The sequence below is a fragment of the Periplaneta americana genome, chromosome 9, assembly GCF_040183065.1.
Source record: "Periplaneta americana isolate PAMFEO1 chromosome 9, P.americana_PAMFEO1_priV1, whole genome shotgun sequence".
NCBI lineage: Eukaryota > Metazoa > Arthropoda > Insecta > Blattodea > Blattidae > Periplaneta > Periplaneta americana.
In genome coordinates, this window is record NC_091125.1 from 155,557,281 (window position 1) to 155,564,175 (window position 6,895).

Genomic DNA, 6,895 nt, shown 5'->3' on the forward strand with positions numbered 1-6,895 from the left:
CGGGAATTGAACCCAGAAACTCTGACCACCAGACCATGAGGCTGGTCTTCAACTGGAAATGATGCACGTGAAATATAACACTATTTTTTTTACTGCATATGTTATTTGGTCTTTGTTTAAAAAATATCACATTGGCGATTTATTCAATATTCTTCTTGATGTTGTTTTTTGCGAAATATTATGTGATAAATGGAATGGTATAGACTGCGAATAAAGTATAAGTGGGAGGTCAATATATGATGTGTGTTGTTATCTCAGGCAGCACAATATTTTGTTTAGGAACATGCCCCGAAATAATAAATACAGATTATTTCGAGTTAGTAGTTATATTTATTTACATTCTTTTTCTAAAAACATTTTACAGATAGAACAACAATGATAGCAAATGCAAGTTTACACACACAAGAAATTCAGAGTGTTATTTTGAATACATTTTTCAGTAAAATATTGGTGTTATTAAATTTCATACAAGTTCATGAGAGAACTGTGGGTGTTCATCCAAACAAGTTCACCAAAATCAGTTTTCAGTGATGTTATATTCCTAACAAATTCTGAAGATTGAAGAAAGCTGGATTTGCAGTGAAAGGCCTGCCCAGCGAATAGGGATTATAAAGAATGGACACTGAGCTAATTTTCCTGTCTTTTATTTCTCTGTGCTCCAGCGTTTAGTTCCACTTTCAAGCGCTAGAGGTTAGTGTAATCGAGCACATACTAAGATAATAATTGAGAATAGAGTTGGGACACAGGACCCAAACATCACCTACCTTATTGCATAATCCAGTAACGCTTAGCTTCAAATAAATTCAAGTTAACAGCTTTTCCTTATTTCCCAGTGATAAATTAGTTGTAATAATAATTTTTTTATATTTTATATATAATAAATGATATTATAAAATAATATAATACATTATAAAATTATGTACCAAATTCGTTTAATATTTATATACAATATAATATAGGTATATGGTTTTACTTCTCATAGGAGTTTTGTTTTTCCATTTTCAGCGCTATCAGATCATTACATATTTTAATTGTTGTTGAGGTCAACATCCCAACTCTCATTATAAAGAAAATCTAGAGTCTAGACATTATAGTTAATGACGGATTTATTATTTCATCAGTCCAATTTATTTTATTTGAATACATAATGTACCTAGATGTATTAATTTGTGTGTTATATTTCCGCTGTGTCGACTGCTAGTTGGTGTGATGTCAGTGCCAACTTCTGGGAGAAAGCAGAATCTCACGCTCAAACTGGTTTGAAGGTCATTGAAATCAGTCCTGCTACATCAAAGGTACCGACGCGAAGTGTCAATACTGTATAATTATCCATATGCTGGCCTACCCTTGGGCAGAAAACTACGAATGAATGAATTTAGCTCCCCAAATTCATCACGATGCTGGATGTGCACTAGTCCCATACACATCGAAATTTCATGAGAAAATTCCTTCCCCTTGAGGACTCGAACCAGTGCACATTCCGTAACACAATCATAGGCCGTATCTTTAGATTAAGCTAAATTAAGTTAAATAAACTTGACTAAACCCAGTTAGTCAATGGATTTGGTTGTTTCTATTGACCCCACTGAGTAGGATATCCTTTTCAGTCCATAATTACTTACATTTATATATACTGTATATATGTTTTATGTATTTATTTAATTTATTTATCCCCCCCCCCCCCCAAGACTAAGTTAGAACCAATCATCAGGACGTCGTGAGTTTCTTTTTCATTATGAGCAATTGAAAAAGTCCAAGCTACAGTCTCTTCTAAACAATCTACAATTGCTTTGTCCCTCTTTCCAAATAATATTAGATTACATTATATGAGTGGCTGTCTTATGTGCAGAATAAATTTATAAGTGAAGTGAGATATTTTCTTAGTTAAATGGTTAGTAAATAATTTCATATACTGATCGGAACAGTTATCATATAGGGTGTCATGGAATAGATTTTTTTTTGGCAAAAAGAGGGACTAAAATCAATTACAAATCTACAAAATTCAGCAAATATGAGCTCAAAAATGTCATGAAAAAGAGAGTAAAACGAAAATATGAGAAAATCACAAAGGAAAAAAATTGGAAAACATCCATGAAGAATTCAAATTAAATAGGAAGCAGTCGCATTTTTCCGTTTGGCAACAGGTGAGGACTGCTTAGCAGAACATTTCCACTGAATCAATATCATCAATTATTATGCAATAGTCAGGACCCAATGAACGAAGAACATCTCTTAAAATGCAGAAAGCTTGATCCAAAAAAGCAGACGGAAAACAAGATCTCACACATCTAATGGAATGCCAGGTTCCTGATGTGCTAGATGACCATTGGAGGAAGTAGAAGAAGATAATTATCATGCTCCTAGGTACCAAACTTCCGTCTGGCCATGGCAGTAGCATGCTTATACATGCGACGAGCACCCACATCTCCTACACTGGTACACAGTTATAATATGAGTTCAAGAATTTTTTTAATTGGTTATTTTACGACACTTTATCAACTGCTATTGTTATCTAGTGTCTGAGTGAGATGAAGGTGACAATCTAGTGAGATGAGTCAAGGTCCAGCACCGAAAGTTACCCAGCATTTGCTCTTAATGGGTTGAGGGAAAACTCTGAAAAAACCTCTAACTTGTCTCAAGCAGGATTTGAACCTGGGCCTGCTAGTTTCATGGTCAGATGTGCTAACCGTTACTCCACAGTACTTATCTAGATAACATTCGTTGCTGAAAATTGTAGTTTTTAGTCTTTTTGTGTTAGAATGTAAATTTCAAACTAAATAAAGGCAAAAGCAATTATGAATTCGTGAGTGTGCGTGAAAAGGGGGATAATTCAAATATTGGCATAATGAGTTCTTATATTGTCATTATTAAGCAAAATGTACTCTACATGATAATCCAAAGGGGATAATTCTATCCTCTTTCTGTGTTATGCTATGCAGTTGAACTTTCTGAGTCAAGTACAGAAATGGTACATCTTGATTACACGGCTTTTAACACTACGTCACTTTGGAAAACGTATTATATGACTTTCATGTGTTAAATTTTTGTTACCTTGTTAACATGTTTCGGCCTGCTTTCGGCCATCATCAGAACTGGTTGTTGCTGGTCTTGGCACCTTTTGTTTTGTTTCCCGTGGGTGTGTTTGTGTAGTGTAATATGGAGTCAAAGAGTGTGTGTGTTCTGACATTGAGTTTCAATTTCAGAAAACACACTCTTTGACTCCACATTACACTACACAAACACTCAATTTCAAAACATACACTCTTTGATTTCACATTACACTACACAAACACACCCCCACGGAAAACAAAATAAAAGGCTCCAAGACCAGCAACAACCAGTTCTGATGACCGAAAACAGGCCGAAACATGTTAACAAGGTAACAAATATTTAATACGTGGAAGTCATATAATATGTTTTCCAAAATATAGAAATGGTGTTTATAGTGTGTGAAAAGGGGAATTTGAAAAATTTTGACTTACTCCCTTTTTCACGCAACCCACGAATTATTCAAATGGGATATATTTTGGACTTGTGCCATTGCTGGTGAAAACTTACAAAGTTTTAAGTTGAATGTAGGCTACCTTCGTCTTGAGATAAACAACAATTGAGAAGCTTATCCTAATTGTTGGGCTTGTTAAAAGTGGCTGAATTCAATAGTCGGAGAATGTTCACTAACAGTATTCCATGAGATGAAACAAGTAATTTAGAAATGTTGGATACAAATATTTCATATGTGGACGCATGATTAAAGTATCGTGATTGACATATGAGTGTCAGTTCCCATATGATGATACTGCAGTGCCAAACCAGCCCATGTTACTTGAGTTCTGTTCAAATTTAATATTTCTGTTCATTGATCTTATTACCGATATATAAGTTAGTGTTCTCTGGATGTAACAACTGGCTGTTTCTTATTTAGGTTTGATTTCCAAATTAAAAAGGAATATTATAATGGACTAATCCATTTAACTAAGCTAAAAGCACAAACTTTTCAGGGCTTTATTTCCTTTTTTTTTTTTTTTTTATCAGGTGAAAGAGAATGACAGACTGGTGACTATAAGGGTAGTTTTGTACCTTTCATTAAGTACAGGTGTATGTAAAGAATTGGTAGTAATTCTTTGTTGATAAACATTAAGAACTGAAATGATAACAGGCAATATCTTGTGACCAGAAGAAATAAATCAAAATGAATGTGATTGTGTGTACAAAATCTGCATAGCATTCCTGCTAGTGCTTTAGAGTTTGCATAACTAAACTAAGACATACCAGTAAAACATGAGTGAGAGAAATATATTTTTAAAGTAAAAACATTCAGTGAAATATATCTTTGTTAAAATTAGTGACACACTTAAGAGAGAAGGAAAGGAGCTCTGGGCCAATATAAAACTTATTGAAATATTTTAAATTGCTTGTTGAGTGGTATTAATCCAAATCGTAACACACATGCATTTTGTCATAATGATTTCCACCGTTTTGAATTCATGTTTTGATTTTCTATAACTTATCCCCTCCATGACTTAATTCCACGAACCATCACTGGCTAACATTATTATAATGTGATAAATTGGTAACAGCTGAAGTGGAAGTAAAGTAGCAATATTGCATCATTATAATGCTATCACAGGTAAGCCTTTGTTAACATGAATATTGTGCTGTGGCAATTATTTTTACCTAGCATAAGTAATATTTGTTGTAATAGGTAAAATGTATAATTTTGTATACTGTAATTGTTTCTTGTAAAAATGGCATTCATAATTTGTACTTTGTACCTATATTTAATTTTGAAAAATAAATTATTCTGAAACTGTAATTCATTGATGCATTATTGAGACTGTATCTGTTGTTATTTCTTGTCACATCTGACATCAAAGGAAAAGAGAAGTGACATCAAGTCCTGAAGTGTAGATGTTTGACACATAACAGAAGAGAGAGAATTGGATTAGATTGTACAACTGACTTTCTGTATGTTCGTCATCATGTATTGTTGTGTTAAAGAATTACTCTATTATTATTATTATTATTATTATTATTATTATTACTACTATTATTATTATTACTAGCCATACCCGTGTGCTCCGCTGCACCCGTTAGAAATAAATGTAAAGTAATTACATAATTAAAATAGGACATTTGATCCAGGGAACATTCGTGATTGATAGAAGGATAAATCGTTTATTATGTTACTTAATTTAAATGGTATTAAAAAAATTAAAATGCGATCATTTTGATCCAGAGACCACTTATTTGGTCATAAAAAAATTATTTTAGGAAATACTGGAAACGAATGTACAGAATAGCCTATCAAGTTTTCTGTGCATAAGAAGCTATTTTAATCTTACCTGTCCTCGATTCACTCAGAAATTACTGTAATAACATTATAGCATTATGTCCATCTAGAGAAACTACACTTTCCAATGGTGAATTAATAATTAATTATACAAATCGGTTAATTTAGCTTCCGATATTACTTCATACAAACACAGAAACATTCTCTGTAGGCTGTGTTTCATAGCTTTCGATTGTTGTTGTCCAAGGTCTCTTATAATGAAGTCATTTGTTTTTTATTTCATTACACCGCCTTAGATGGCGTTGTTATTGTAATTTTGAAACTCATTTATCTCATTAAATATCAGTCCTATCAAAATTTTGCATAGAATAAAACTTATCGGAAATTATTTTTAAAGCAACTTTTGTTATGTAATATTTTTCGTGAAAATTAATAATAAGGGAGATATTTCGATTTATTTAATTCAGGCTCCTTATAACCCCCCTTTTAAATAAGATATTTTGAATGCCATATAGCCTAAATTCTAAGTTACAACGAACTTAATTTATATTCCAATTTTCATATAAATCGGTTCAGCCATTATTGCGTGAAAAGGTAACAAACATCCAGACAGACAGACATACAAACAAAAATTTCAAAAAAGCGATTTTCGGTTTCAGGGCGATTAATTATATATGTTAGGACCAATTATTTTTGGAAAATCGAAAATTACCAGAAAAATTTCGGCTACAGATTTATTATTAGTATAGATTATTATTATTTCATAGTTTTCTGTCCAAGGGAAATCTTTCACTGCAAACCCAGCCTTCTCCAGTCTTTCCTATTTTCTGCCTTCCTCCTTGTTTCCGCATATGATCCATATAATATCTTCTTCTCCCATTCACCATTCCTTCAAGTGCATCCTCAGCAGGCAGTTTCTTCTCAGTCAGTGACCCAACCAATTCCTTTCTCTCTTCGTGATCAATTTCAACACCATTCTTTCTTGACCCACTCTTTCCAACACAGCTTCATTTCTTGTTCTGTCTGTCCATTTCACATGCTTCATTCTTTTCCATATCTACATTTAAAATGCTTCTAGTCTCTTCACTTCGTCGAAATGTCCATATTTCTGCTCCATGCAATACCACATTCCACACAAAGCACTTCACTAGTTTCTTCCTTAGTTCTTTTTCCAGAGGTCCGCAGAAAATTGGTCCTTTTTCTATTAAAAGCTTCCTTGGCCATTGCTACCCTCCTTTTGACTTACTGGTAGCAGCTCAAGTTACTGCTTATAGTAAGCTTACACCCCAAGTGTTTGAAGCTGTTCACTTGCTTTACTGCCTCATTTCGAATTCGCACGTTTACCTTCTTTACTTTTCTCCCGATAACCATGATCTTCGTCTTGTTTGCATTTATCTTCATCCCATACTGCTCACATCTGTAATTTAGCTCCAGTTGCATTTCTCTTAGTATCGTCTCCTCTTATGCTAACAATGCCATATCATCAGTAATCACCCAACTTCCTATCATCCCTTCCATGTTCTGAAAACGTTATTTCAGTCAGTTTATAATGTATCAACATTATCTGGAAACCAAATACAATTTAACATATTGTAATACAAATAG